This window comes from Amphibalanus amphitrite, unplaced genomic scaffold, assembly GCF_019059575.1.
Source record: "Amphibalanus amphitrite isolate SeventyFive unplaced genomic scaffold, NRLGWU_Aamphi_draft 000059F_arrow, whole genome shotgun sequence".
NCBI classification, from domain to species: Eukaryota; Metazoa; Arthropoda; class Thecostraca; order Balanomorpha; family Balanidae; genus Amphibalanus; species Amphibalanus amphitrite.
Genome location: NW_024881555.1, coordinates 402,980 through 418,697, shown reverse-complemented (window position 1 = coordinate 418,697; position 15,718 = coordinate 402,980). Strand labels below are relative to the sequence as shown.

General features: G+C 50.0%; 1 protein-coding gene across 18 annotated transcripts in view; it reads right to left on the bottom strand.

The window, feature by feature from the left end:
• Nucleotides 1-15,718, bottom strand: part of LOC122378436 (intraflagellar transport protein 52 homolog) — a 104,083-nt gene that overhangs the window by 35,385 nt on the left and 52,980 nt on the right. The gene's annotated exons all lie outside the window — the stretch shown is intronic.

Here is a 15,718-nt window from a genome sequence, read left to right as displayed (position 1 = left end):
AGCGTCCCAAGTCAATGTTAATATTACTAGGCTAACCGTTAGATGAAGCTTGCATGTGTCAGCTACACAACACCATCTATAGGAAATAGTTCACTTTAAACATGGGGGTTTGAACTGGAATAGCAATTCCGTAGCTTGAGCTGAGACAAGCACAAATCAGGAGCCTTTACGGCCCAAGGATCACCCTAGGCAAAGATGTTCCATTTCTCGTCCTAAAAAAAGGTGCCTTGCTGAGGAATCTGTGCCTTGCAGGGGTCATTTCCCTCTTTTAAAACTGAATAGTTCTTCCTATATTAAAATATAGAGAATAATATTTTTACAAAAAGGTTTTATTTTCTTTGCTGATCATTTTGAACATACAAAAAAATCATAAATCCATCGCAAAAAAACTAATTTCGTGAAAGTGAACTATTCCCTTTAATATGAAACAAAAGTGGCAGGTGCCTGTTAAAAAACAAAGCGCTGCAAAGAAATACTTACATTAAGATAAACATTTAAATGAGTTCATAAACAGTAACAAATACATACCCGTACTTTCATGCTATTCTGAATTCCACAGCAGTCCGAAAGAACGTTGAGATGCCACTGAATTTAACATATCACACTCTTGTGGCTGTGGCAGAGTCATCTATGGCGCTCCCATAGTGCCGGCTTCATTATTTGATAACGATATCGGCCGGCTCACTACGATAAGCACGATCCATCTCATTCAGATGCAAATGAGACGGAGGATAGGCCGCCGCCCACTGACCTAATATGAAGGCATTTCGCCCGGATGCGAACTAATCTGTATGGCTTGTTTAACTATTCGCTTAAGCCTAGCACTCTCATATCCGGGTTCCTGTTTCAGCTCACATAGTTAGCCAACAGGGCTGATAAATTAATATTTGGAGACTTGTTAGCAATAATTAGACTTTGCTCAAACGTTGTGATTTAAAAATACATACCTATCACCGTTCTTTCAGTTCTTAATTTAATTAAAAAAATGCGACCCAAATATTTTAATATTAACTTCAGTCACTATACGCTTTTATATGCCAAAAATTACGATGCGAATTGAGACTTCGAGATAAAAATCGTTTAGGTATATGGATATGGTTTTAGATTGAACCACTCGACCGACACAGCGTTACTCACTGTAACTGACAGAGTGTTTGAGGCCATGGACCGGAAAGAGATCACTCTTATGTGCCTTTTAGATCTGTCAAAGTGCTTTGATGTTGTACCTCATGATGGGCTACTGAGAAAATTGGAGCTGTACAACGTAGACACTCGCTGGTTTAAGAGTTACCTGGCCGACCACTATCAGCAAGTAGTAGCAGGGAGCCAGCGAGGCTCATGTGATCTGTCGACGCCTCTGCCGAACCCGATCGGAACTTACCAGGGTTCAGCGCTCGGTCCGCTGTTATACAGCATCTACGCCAACGACTTGCTGCTGTATGCTGATGACGCGTGCATAGTGCAGTACGCGGACGACACTCAGGTTCTCGTGAGTGGGAGGCCCGGAGACATTGGTGCCCTGACTGGCTCTTTGGAGCGAAATCTTTCGCAACTTGCTCACTGGTTTGGCAAAAATGGCATGCAAATTAACGCAAAGAAAACACAACTCATAGCTCTCGGCACTCGGCAAAATCTTCGACAGGTACCAACCAGTAAAACGCCTTTTGGGCGACCAACGGAGCGAGCGAGAGGATGGGCCTTGCACGTGCGAAATTGCGAGGGGGTACCTCCAACTAACTTGTGCACTGCACCCTACTAACCGGTCTTTAGCGATGTGCCAAATTTCAGCGCAATCGGCCTAGCCGTTTTCGAGATCTGGAAGCGGCACACTGCACGTGCGCACGTGCAAGCGGGGTCCAAACTGACTTTTGCACGGCACCCTACTAACTGGTCCCCAACCGTGTACCAAATTTGAGCGCAATCGGCCCAGCCGTTCTCGAGATCTGGGAGCGCCCCCTGCACGTGCGCACGTGCTGTAGCACCCCAACCTTAACACATGCAGATGAATTATCTGATGGAGACCTAACTGTGTACCGAGTTTCAATTCAATCGGCCCGACCGTTGTGCCGTTATTGAGGTTGCAATTTTGGGGGTTCTTAAAAAATGTCCAACTTTACCACGCGCCACGTGCGGTGGTTGGCAAGAACGCATGGTGGCCATCACACCACAGAACTTTTACGTCCAAGTGACATTCAGTAAAGAAGACCGCTTGTCAATCGGATGTCCCGTTCCTAAGATATTAGCTTTTGAAGAGCGTCCCCACGGCCGGCCGGCCGGCCGGCCGGCCGGCCGCTCATACTCAGGATTTTCCCTTAATTCAGTATGAGACTCCGCTCGCTTCGCTCGCTCCGTAAACATTACTATCAAATTCATGGGCGCAACTGTCTCCGGTTCTCTCATGGTGCGAAACCTGGGTGTCGTATTCGACCAAGTTATGACTTTTACCGCACATATTGATGATGTAGTTCGACGCTGCACCGGTATTTTAATTGGTTTTAGTCATTGCCGTCATAGTTTACCATCTGAGACACTCACAACTCTCGTCCAATCTCTAGTCATATCGCTCATCCGCTACTGTTTTAGTGTCTACAAAACTTGCAACGCCACACAAACAGAACGACTACAGAAAGTGTTAAATTTCGCTGCACGCGTCATCTCAGGACGTCGAAAATTTAATCGTGTCAGTGACGTCCTTCACGAGCTGCAGTGGCTTACGGCGCGCAACTTGCATCTTTTTCACACGCTGACGTTGTTAAAGCGCATGCTGTCTACCTCCCAGCCCGAGACGTTCTCCGCCAGCCTCACGCTTCGACGACATGTTCACCAGCGTGACACGCGACAGAGCGAGCTGCTAAATGTCCCCACTATCCGATCGGAATCCGGTAGGAGGCGGTTTTTATACTCAGCTGTGACCGCTTTTAATGCCTTACCACAACCTATTCGTGACCTAGGCCTGCGACCATTTAAAAGAGAGTTGCGGAGGTTCATGCTCCAGCAACAGATGGGTGCCAACAGCGCCGGCTCGTGACGACCCGTTTGCGGGAAAGTGTGATTGGAATTTGGATGTGTGGATGTGTGTTTGTGTGTGAGTATGCATACGTGTAAGTGATGACCTGTCATGTTTTTTTTACGTGACTCTGACCCCAGAATAGCCACGCTTGTGTGGATGGGGTCTATGACGTGAAATAAATAAATAAATGAATAAATAAATAAATAAATAAATAAATAAATGGATGAGACTCCGTGAAATCGTACTTTACCTGCCCTTGGGATCCCGCTGTACATCTGCTATACAAGCTAAACTAAGCGTAACAAATGTCAAATATGAAATACAAAACAAGGCGGTGAATTCACACCAAGCAGGACTTGTACCCACTACTTTTGTCTCCTTTTGACTTGGGCTACACCAGTGCTAACGGTGAAACTTGTTGATGAAATTTGAAAGGAGTGAATGGGGAGGGCTCGGCTTCTCAAAAAGCCATTATGCCTGAAGAGAAGTGCTGAAATAGCTTTGCCTTTTCAATGCGGAAGACTGCAAGCATTTCTTTGAAGTCACCAAGTAATCTCATTTTGCCTTAAATTCTCGTTTCAGTCTCTTTGAGGAGGCCCGAGAAGTTAAAATATGTGTGGTGGGCGCTCTGCAAACTTTAATTAAAGTGGCATTTCGATATCGTACATACCAAAGCGCCAAGCGGAATTCATTACCTAGCTTACCATCAGCAACACAAACTTTTGCCTTTCATCTCAAAGACTCTAGTGCACAACAAACAAGCTCTTCAGAATAGGTCTAGGACCCTCCACTATGCTCTTCTGTACCACAGTCAGCCCTGTTGCCAGGCAGCGCCAATCTCGCTTATCTGTTCGTCCAGCCATACTATATGTATTCCAGTCACTTATTATAGCGTCCAATAGGCAGGATGAAGTGTAAAGTCATAGAACAACAAGCCCGGTAATGGATACAATAACAATAAGGTTACATACAATATAATATCATACAATACAATAAGGTTATATGGCATGGTAAGCCACAGTAGTAGATCAGCGCTCCAATACCAATAAAGCTTAAATTCCAGTACACGCTGCAATCAAGGTGGCAAAATTTCAATTCGTGACGTGATATTCTATTCACTAAATTTAGGTAACAAAAATTCATGATCTTCATAATAAGCGAACACATTATTGGCAGCGCAGGAAGCTTTTGTCGCGCATGTATATGTAGAAACGGATTGGGCCATTACAGTCCGCTACCTTCGCATCCAAGTTAAAAAGTTTCACACTGCGCAATAATCCCTCCACCCAGGACCCCTTGCTGACTGATCTCCATTTCAGGGAGGAGGACACTACACTTTTTGGGGAAACAAAGAAGTGTGTTATCTTCGCCAGTTATCAGATGCTGCATTTTAGCCGACACCCTCTGATTTTGTTTCAATTTCGGCGAAAAGTTTATGTTTAACTGCTGCGAGTAACTTTTCTTTTCAAAGGGAAGACGTTGGGCCTGCATTGTCGTTGCTACTTCACAATCAAGAGCATCAGTACGAACATGGCGAGCAGCATTTAGGAAGTATCAATAAACGCACATTTGTCGAATATAATGTATTTATTTTTTTAAAGAATCTTAAGTAGGTAAACCATGCGCGACCGAAAAAATACTACAAACAGGGAGAAAAAAAGAAAAAGAAAACAAAATACAGACAAGGATGCTTGCGTCATGTGTGTGTGTGTCACCGTTTAAATGCAATTGCCAAAATGTGCCTGCTTTAGTCAAGTATTTTTTGGTTGCCGTAGCAACTTCGTAACTGCCGAAGGACAGCCGTCGAACGCATCTGCGCATTCCTCATAAATATCCCTCCCTCCCCCACGGATAGACCGGTTCGATCACATATCGACTGTCCGACATCAAAAGCGGCAGTAGTGGTTGTCCAGCCACACAGCGCGACTCCGATCGGGCCTGGTGGCCGCTCATATTTAATTCGTGAGCTCCATACCAGCGCCAGGCGGCGCGGCGGCAGCGGGGAGGATGTTTAATTTCGTCCCGGTCATTCGCCGGCCCTGCTGGCCATAACGCGCCGCCGATGGACACACGCGCTGCCGATCGCAGGTCACGTGACCCCGGGGGTGGTCCGGGGTGGTCTGAGGGGGGGGGGGGTCGCGGGGGAGAGGTCCAGTGGCCGGGGGACGCGTCACCGGCAGTGTCGGCGCCACTCTCGGCGCTCTGTAATTAGAATGGATGCGGGGCACGACGGACGCCGCCGCGGTAGGGTGGCGGTGCGGGGTGACACCAGGCACTGGGAGGACGCGGGCCGACAGCTCGCCGGCCGGGTCACGCCAGGTCAGCAGAGGCCGCGCACGCCGCCCGGCCCGTAACAACGCTAAAGGTCGCGGAACGACGCAGCTGTGAACACCGGGAAACGAGTAAATATATAGGACAGATATGGTGCACTGACCGAACATTGTGCAGCGCATTGCTGAAAGGTCATAAGATGCTTACCAACCTAGCTAGCATCAGCATTCAGCAGCCTAATGCGATTTTCCAGGAGCAATAGGGAAACTACGTCGCTAACTCGATATTGCTTCTGCTTCTTGTGGAATGCAAATTACACGGGTCGCTTCTTCTGGGAAGCCTGATTGCTATTCCATCTCATCTCTGGCTCCAGTAGCGCAGATCGGGGCGGCTCGGAGCGGCGGGGAACCACCCGGCCGCCGGCCAATCCTGCTGGGCGGCGCCGTCGATCCGGCTGACTGGCCCAGTTGAAGGGTCGCCTGCCGGGCGGGGGCGGGGGCGGGGGCGGCGGCCCGGGGAGTGGCCCGCCCGGCGCCGGCAGGCGGCTCCAGGACCGTCCGGCACCGGGCGGCGGCAATTATCCGAGCCGCTGGCACCACCAGGCGACCGCGCCGGCCGGGCCCGGCGGCGGCAGGGACGACAGACACGGCCGACAGTGCTGGCTGCGTGCCGGCCGCCCCTCCCCGCCCCCCCCCCCGTCCGTCCGTCCGTGCCCGTGCCGGGCGTGACACCCCCACCGCGGCCCCTCTATCGATGCAGCGACCATCCGCCATTGGCACGGGGTCTCCTTCGTCAGCGGCCTGTCGCGGGGAGCGGGCCCGTCCCTGGGACTGGCCGGGGGACGGACGCCGGGCCAGGAGATCGTTTGTGTCCTCTCTCTGCGCCGCGATCGTAAGCGGTGACAGAGTATCATCAGCGGCGAACGAGTAATGACAGTGGCCCGGGCGGCCATCATCGGGAACGAATGGAGCGAGAACATAGGCGGCAACGTTAGGTATTTTTTGGGGGAATATCACCATAAGAATACATACATAACAGATAGTTGCCCTTTGGTAACGGTTTGTATTTCTTTTGCAGTACACAGCGCTAACCAAAATACTACGAACAGTATTATTGCTTCCAAATTAAGCTTGATCCTCACTTCGCTCCAGTACTGTAGTGAATACCCTACCGAAGCCCGAGTTTTACCGAGATACCCGGCTCGGCGAGCCATGCACGGTAGGCCAGACGTTTAACATCCGGGGCCTTGTGACATCCGGGAGTTTCAAACGCGCTGGTAGGGGTGCGGACGTGACCTGTGGTCGGTCAGCGATCAGCGATTTTGGCCTCGGGCGCTTCTGGCGTCAGAGGCATTACCCGGGGCTCGGGCGCAGCGCCCGGCGAGAGACGGGCCGCGCGGCCGCAACCGTGGTGCAGCTGGACGCGCGATCGGAACGGAATTCAGCCAGGGCACGCATCGTAGGTCAAAGGTCAAGGGCACATGTGGCCAGCGGGCGAGACCAGCGTTTGAAACAGAAGTCGCTGTGAGGCGAGGGCAGTGATCCGACCCCGGCCCGGGCAAGGACGGTAACCCGGTTTACATAGCATATTTGACGAGGCTCTAGCTCGTTAATTTGGCGATAATTTCGATGCAGTGGTCTTCAAATATTTAGAGGGGATCATTTTGTAAATTGTTAAGCACCATTAGCATCTTTTGCAACATTACGGAAGGAGATATAAGCTTGCAACAGACCCTATGTAAACGCGTCTGGTGTCTGATAATGTTTTTTTTTTTGCTCTACTGCGGGGTGCTTTGACTGCGCTAGTTTTAATATTGCGTTTAATAATCATAACCACAGTTTTATTTAAAACAATAATGCAATTTAAACAATAATCGTAACATATAATATAAATATTTTTCAGATAATTATTTACCCGCGCCAGGCGCCACGTCGCACCCCCCCCCCCCACACACACACACTAACTCGGCTCCTGGGCCACGTGTGCGACACATGGTAAGCGGCATTCGAAAGAGCTCGAAAATCTGAAAAACTATTGTCTGCATGCTTCGTGCAATTGGGGAAAAAATGTCGAGGAAGGCACTATCCTCGGCCAGCGACGGCTAAAACATAAATTGATTCCTCGCTTCAAAAAAATGTGAAAAGTCTTAGCGTAAGTCCGTGTAGCACACAAGTTACCAAGCGTGCCCAATACTTTCTAGCCCGCAACAAGCCCAACAAGCGCCCCCCCCCCCCCACCCGGTCATCGGCCTGACCACTGCACTGTGGCGCTCTCATCGTCCCTGATTGGATAGAATGTGACCCAGCTATGCGTCACGCTCACGTGCCCGCCATTATCACAGGTCACACTCGTGTCCCCACCCCGGGCGGGGACTGACAGTCACAAGGTCCACGCACTGCCTCAGTCTGACACACACCTCACCGGGACAGCTACCCTGGCGATACGGGATGGGCTCGGGAGGGTATTCAATGCAGTACTAGAGCCAGACGCGAATCAAGCTTAATTTGGAAGCAATAGTACATAGATGCCACGCTTTTTAACACATCACTTCAAATTTGAGAACAGCCGATCATGCCATTATTGGTAGAGGAACCCCAGCTGTTATATTGTTTCCCGGATGTGTGAACGAACCATGCACGTGCCCGTGCACTCAGCCTCAACCTCGAGCATCATGTTGTGGGAATGATGGGAATCTGAATGTATGTAAGTACCGCCAATCATATTTGTGACACCCTCATTTGAACGTGTACTGGCGTTTAACCTATTTTCAATTGGGCTTATCATAATAAATAATAAGGCAGCGACTGAATCAACCAGTTGTTTACTGTTTATTATTAATTTGTTTATGAAGTACAGTTCAACTACAGGCTGGAAGCCCACTAACGGCTGAATGCCAATTGCCAATGCCTATCCTAAAATACATTCATACAACAAAATCAGACACACAACCATACAGGGATGCATACTATCACCAATGCGATTCTATAGGTAAAACAAATTACCCAATAACTCCACCTCACCTTTAGCCGCAACAGTGACTGAGAGAATCGTGAAAGAATCGTTCCCTAAGGCCACGGAAGCCGGTCTTCCTTAAAATGGCAATATACGAGGCCATTCGGCCTGAGCCGCTCTCCGTCGTGTCAATTCGGATCGGCCCGCGGCCGCGCCGAACGCCAGCTCTGATTGGTCGGCAGGCTTAGCGTTATGAACAATTTATCTCACTCGCACAGCTGATACAACGTTTTTCCACCGTAAAACGAGATTGCGTCGTATTTTATTTCTGGGAAGACAGGGGTATTAAGAACGGTTTATGAGTGCGCGCATTAAATGGCACTCGCTTTGGTGGTATCAATCATCTGGAAATTCCTAATGCTGCGGATCTAATAATCCGGAACAACTGAAGATGGAAAGGTCGTTCACCCGCGCTGAGATTGAAATCAGAGACGTTATCTGCTCGGTTCAGCGGATCAAATATCTCCTGAGTCAATAGAGATCCATCGTCGAAGGAGTTGACACAGCACGATTCTGAAATAGCCGAGAGCGCGGCCGCGGCGCGGGGCTCTAAAATCCATCGTTAGTCGTTACCGGGCCCACCTGTGGAACGCCATTCTCGGGAGCTCAAACACCAAGATGGCTGGCGCTGTTTTTCTCAATCGCAGCCAGATGGGCTCCGCCGGCACTGCCGGGACTTCTCGAGATGTCAAACTCGGCAAACTCGTCCGACGGAAGCTCTGGCTGCCCCGCTCAGAGTCCGTCAATACAGCTCGTCGGCGCGTGCTCTCCCTGCGCTCACCTGCCGCCCACACTCTCCCCTCCCTCCCTCTCCCTCTCTCCCAGCTACCGCCGCTGCAGCCGGCAGGCCGTCTGAAAAGTCAATATTTGCCCCTCGGCGAGATAGTGCCGGGCGCTGCGGGGGACAAGCTTCCATTCAGAGGCGGGCGGCCCTTACAAAACGGCGAGGGCGCCCTGTGAATAAGAGCCAGCCCGCGGCGAGCGGCGCTGGAGAGGCAGAGGGGGCGGGGAGAGGAGGAGAGCACGTGTTTGCGCCGCCGGCACCGGCAGCTGGAGAGCCACTGTCGGCTCTCAAGGGAGCCGGGCGCCGCTGCAGCCAGCCGACGCCGCCCGAGGTGCATTAGCGCCATCAAACAAGCTTAGCACGCGCGCCGACAACATTTCAGATTCACAATGGAGCTCGTCAGCGGCAGGGGTGCGCGATGTCGCGTGTTCTATTCGCCGAGTACCGCCACACGGGCCGGTATTGAGTCCACAAATCAGAGGAGAAGCGCCGCCGACTGAGCCGAGTCTCGGCTAACGCTGTCCATATGGAGCCACTGCGATGTAAAACGGACTCGTCCCGGCTGACGTCAGACCAGCAGCACGTATCCTAAGTGAAAAGTGAAAGCCCTTTCTAGCCAATTCAGAAGACGTTTTAAATTATGTCTGCATTGAACATTGCAGACTGCTTTGTCGATATCAAATAAGATGCTTTGAAGTACAAAAATTTGTGGTGTAACTCTTTTGCATTACTTTTATTATATTTTCGACACGCACAATTTCAAGCAATAGTTTTGAGCTTCTACAGCTATCCAGCGCACAGCCATTCCAACACCGTTTATAATACTCTTCAGCGTTACCATCACGTTACGACCGTATCTTCTGATCCCACATTTACCCACCGTCTTTGGCTGGTGGATGCTGTTAGCGCGGCCGATACAGCTGCCCAGGGGCTGACCGGGGCATTAGCCGGGTCCGGCCGGTGGCGGTCGGGGCCCATCCCGTTCCGTCCGTCCCGTCCGCCTTTCAGCGCTGACGGACGCCGGACAGCCCCGTCTCCGGCGGGCCCGGCGTTCCTCCGCAGCGGCGCCGTCCTCAGGCCTGCTGACCATCAGACGGGCCTGGCCGCCGGCCAACAGACCGACCAGCGACGCGTGACGGGTGCTCAGGGCCGGGGGCCATGGACATCAGCCAGGAACGGGAATATCATAAAGTATTTTATAGTAATCATACCATTTTCAGACCTAAAACTATGTTTTGTACGTATGTGTATAGTTACAACTACACAACACACATGTAGAGGTGTAAGCGAACTAATAGATGACCTGATGCGTGGTCAGATCCATGAGCTGAAACACAGATTAAAACATTAGGAAACTCCTGGGCTTCAGAACGTGGTTCAATTCAAAACAAGAATAAATAATCTATACGCAGCTCGGCTAAAAATTAGCCAGTGTGGATGAAATCACCCAAACTTGCTTTTTATAGTGACTCTTGGCTACTGCAGTTCTGTATTCAACCTTGTCCTAAAGCAAAATCAAACGGAAGTTATACAAACATCAGACCCACAGCTGAACACAGTCGCAACTACCCAGCCACCCGGCACTCGCACAGAGTCCGGGCCGGGGTGAGCCGGGACGGCGGCGAGCACCGCGGACTCAGCGCGCTCATTACTGGCCAGGCGGTGCAATCAGAGACTCGTTGGGGGCCAGGCAGGCGGGCGGCACGTGCCGTACCAGCCGGCAGGGCGGCCGCCGCCGACCGTACGGCACGGCTAATTCCCGGGGTCGGGTCGTTAGGGAGGGAGAGAGAGAGAGAGAGAGAGAGAGAGAGAGAGAGAGAGAGAGAGAGAGAGAGAGGGAGAGAGAGGAGAGAGAGAGGGAGAGGTAGGAGAGAGAGAGACAGAGAGAGAGAGGGAGAGAGAGAGAGAGAGAGAGAGAGAGAGAGAGAGAGAGAGAGAGAGAGAGAGAGAGAGAGAGAGAGAGAGAGAGAGAGAGAGAGATAGACGGAGATTTGCGAGGTCCGTTCCTTCACGCAAACAGCGATTATATGCAGCTTGATTCACCATGGCTGTGAGCGTTCAATGTTTAAAAAATAAGCATGAGCAACGGATGCCGTTATGCTGTATACTGTCAAGGAAGATGAACAACGAAAATGTAACCCAACATATAGGAAAAATCCATAGATGCTTCCATATCCATTGATCCACACGAAGGGCTAGATAATAGGTAGATGCCAAACATAAAAATGGCATAAAATGCACTTTTGAGCGACTAACAGTCTTCGGAATATAACAAGAACATAATTGGTGCACAAAGCAGATATTTTATTGTGAATAATAATTATAGCGGGCAGCATCCTCTAGAGTTAAATTCTTAATTCTTTCTCAGCATCTGCCATCACGGTCTCGCGCTGGAGCGGGACGCTGGGATGGGTAGACTGTGCCGGCGACACGGCTGTTTGCGGCACAGCCTACCCACCCAGTAACCGCCGCGGACGGAGAGCAGCTCAAGAGATGCTCGAAGAGCCGCTGCGACTTATCTCTTTTCGATTTTCAAATTCAAGTTTCAGCATCATTTGAGATAAAATTTGCATAATTAACATTCGGCGTTGTGTTATCTTACCTCAAGCATTCCTACTGGAAACATGAAATGGCACGTCCTGGCTTCCCATATCTCACAGAGCAGTCTCTAAACTTGCGAAGAGCTTCTGGGAGCTATTGTCGCCACCTGAGACTCTCTCAGCACCTCCATTAGAGATCACTCCCGACTAATACCTCGCCATCAGGCAAACTTTCAACAAAGAACAGAAGCCCCGGAATGGATGGGCTTACTTGGACGACTTGTAGAGATAGAGCCTCGAGCAGCGCCAGCTATCTGAAGCAATAAAGGCGACGATGAAATGAATTTCGGCACACAATGTAAAGCGCTAGTGCGCTTTTTTATTTTCATGGTGGTTGTAGCGTAGCAATTAGCAGTCAATTTCACCGCAAAACAGGGAAACATGTTCCACGGCAAATAACACATTTAAAGGCACACAACGGGGTAAAAACTTCCAAGTTTTCGAGCTCAACGGTGAATTTCTCTCCTTTAAAACAAAATTAGATTTGCGGGAAAGAGTGGAAATGAATAGCAGCAATAAAGCGACTAGAGAACACTGGATGGGAACCTCGGCACATAGTTAGGGTTTGTATGTGTGGCAGCGAATAAAAAATTGAGGAAGGAGGAGCTAAAACGAAGACCTGAACAATACCAATGCTGTTTCGCAGAGTCAGCTAAACTACATAAAAGTGTTCCTCCTATTTCCAGGCTAGCTGAATCCGAGCCATGTAAGCAGTTAGCAGACATGTCCTAGAGAACATGATAGGAAAAAAATTATCAAAGTTGCTTCCATCTCATTCTTAGTTCACCCTATGACTGTCAACACAATTTCTTTTTATAAAGCTTTGCATCATGGAACAGCAGTCATTTTTTCAGAAAGCGCTGAGGGGAGCTGAGGGAGAGGGGAGTGATGAATGAGTGACTGGAGGACAGACATAGAGAGCAAGAGGAAGAAAGTGAGAAAGAGAGAGAGAGAGAGAGAGAGAGAGAGAGAGAGAGAGAGAGAGAGAGAGAGAGAGAGAGAGAGAGAGAGAGAGAGATGAAGAGAGAGGGATGATAGAGGAGGGGAGAGAAAGAGGGACAGAGAGGATAGCACTGGCGGAAAGTGTGTCCAAGAAAGCATTAGTAGAAAGTCATCTGCAGCAGAACATCAGAAGCTAACCATCAGACTGCCATTATCAGACCATCTCAGACTGAGACTGTCATCAGCAGATCATCTCAGACTGTCATCAGCAGAGCATCTGAGACCGTCATCAGCAGACCATCTCAGACTGTCAGCAGCAGTCCATCTGAGACCGTCAGCAGCAGACTAGCTCAGACCATCATCAGCAGACCATCTGAGACTGTCAGCAGCAGCGGGTCATCAGGGTGGGGAGGGGTCGGCCCGTAGCCTCCATCAGCAGTCCGACCCGTCCCGTCCGGGCCGCTGGCGCCATCGACCGTCTCCGCTCCATGACATACGGATATTGCTCCGATTCGAGCCCGGATACCGAATCGATTCCGGCCAGCGGGGCTCGTTGTGACTGAGCCGCGCCCGTCCGGGGCGGGCCCTGAGCCGGATATCGGGCCCGGGCCGGACTGGACGGCTGACCGATACCGAGAGCCACGGCCGGCGCACACCGAATAGAAATGGTCAGTGGAAGGTGGGACGGCCGACGGAGTATGGGATGGTCGGTGAGAGGAAGGACTGCTAAATGCTTCAGAGGACAGGACCGGGAACAGGATGAATCGGGACGGACGGGGGGCCATGGTGAAACGGACGGGGGAAACAAAATGGTAAAGAAAGGAGCGAAACGGACCGAAGATATAGATATGGATAGGGAAGAGGCTGACATCCATGAATTATTAATGAAAGTGACATACCTCCATTTCTTTCGTCTATTCTTCCCCTAGTTTTAAACCCCACATCAGCTATTATTTTCCTTCCATGCATCCACCCCTCCCCACTGCCTCATCCCCCTTCTCCTTACTCTGCCCAGCTCATCCCGGAGCTCTGCCCTCACATACTCTGAAGTCAGCCGACCGGCACGGACCATCCCCGGAGGAAGCCACGGCATCGTAAATAATGGTCCGGCTCCGTCAGACCAGCGATTCGGAGCACAATAGGCGCCCGAGAAATATCGATGTAAGGCCGTAAAGGCAGCGGCCTGTCGGGCTCCATTCTCCGACATAACACTTGGCAGCCTTTGGGCAGTGTTATAGAGGCGCATGGTGCGAGTGTCAGCACGGCTCGGAACTTTATGATTATTAGCCTGATGTTGACACTGGAAATATCTTGGGTAGGTACTTATCTAGGCGGGTGCTAGGCCTGCCAACTACTGAATGCTGGAAATATTGGAAATAGAAGAGCCCATTCACTTACAACGCAATACCCCTTAGAAGCTGACGAATGGCGATGATGATGTACCAAAAGGCCAAGGTCTTTTCATAGATTTTATGTGTGAGAATGCAGCTTTGCACTATATTAACTTCAAGAATTTGTTAATCATTGCTGTCACCACACAATAACTCCGAACAAGCCATTGCTTACAACCAGAGCTTCATTTTGCCCATTCCATTACACCTTAGCATGGTTAGAACATATAAACAAGCAATTTTTGCCGTAGCGTGGCATGCCCTTCACTTTATACTGTGCATTGCCCAGATATCAGATCGCAGCGTCACTCATTTCCCTCTGAATACGGTTAGGTAAGCGAACTTTATATAAGTGTTCCTTAAATATATTCATATTCATATCCAGCGAGAGTTTGCGTCAAATTAGAAGATCCCGTAACATTTTTTCATGTAACGGGAAGTAATATAAAAAGTAACATATCATATGTAAGCATATTGTCTGGATATCAATTAACGATATTTCCTCTTTCTACATTTTTGTTTGCGTTTTGCCGTAAATTACGTGACTTCGGATCTCGAGCCAGATGAAAGGTTCTGTTTTTTTTTGTATGATTATTTTCCCAATTATTCATTTGTTTATTTCTCGAAGCCAAAAGAGACCCTGCCTTTATGCCAGAGCCCATCCAAACCCTATCTCACAGACATCCTCACATTTTCATGGCACAATTACATGCCCTCGAAATCTGGATAGCCTCTCCAGTCCACATCAATATCCACCCCATGTATTTTTTTTTACGCCACCAAGAGCAGTCGCCGCCGCCGCCTGGGGCTGATATCGAGAGGAAAACCGGGCCGAAACTAGCGGAGCCCCGGCCGCGGCGACGATGGGTTTCCGGTCCGGCCTTTTAGCACTGTAAGCAGCTCAGCGGCCGCAAGAGAACATTAAATGGAGTGTGGTGTGTTGATTGCTACCGAAGAGCACCCGCCGGATTTATGGCTATTGCTATATGAAGCTGAAACAGAGCTGGATGAGAGGATGCAACCCTTTTGAGTGCGGCTCCGAGCGGCTTTTATCATATAAAATGTATTTGGGAGATTAAATCATACTGCAAAAAGAGCAGAACACTCAAGTATTTTTTCAACGTTATCCGCTTAAGTCCAGACCATTTTGTCTGAAATAATAAACCACGACGTAGGTCTCAGCTTCCATCGGATTAATGAAAAGAAAAATGGCCTTTTAATTCAAAACATGCCATTGAAAAGTCGAATGAAGTGACAAGCCCCATTTCGTTAAGCCTTGCTTCCGGCGCCTTTTCTAGCAATGCAAGAATGCTAGCAAGAATTCTAGCAATTATAGCAAGAATTCTGGGCGTCTGATCAGTCTCGTCTATCAAAGTCTCGAAAAACCAAATTTCATCACCGGGTGCGGCAAATGAAAAAAAAACCTTATTGCGTCCTTCATAGCACCATCGTGTCATGACACCGTCACCTCCCCCAGCGCCATCGTGTCATTACATCGTCATCCCCCTGCCAGCACCATTGTGTCCAGACACCACCCCCTTGGGTCATCGTGTCATGACACCGTCACCTCCCCCCTCCCCCAGCGCCATCGTCCCCCCCTCCCTCCCAGCAGCGCCACGCCATTGTGAGGCAGCGACCCCATCGGGCCACCAAATCACCCCCTGAGGAAGAATTGGCCGGAGTCTACTGGCCGGCGATAGCGTCGCCC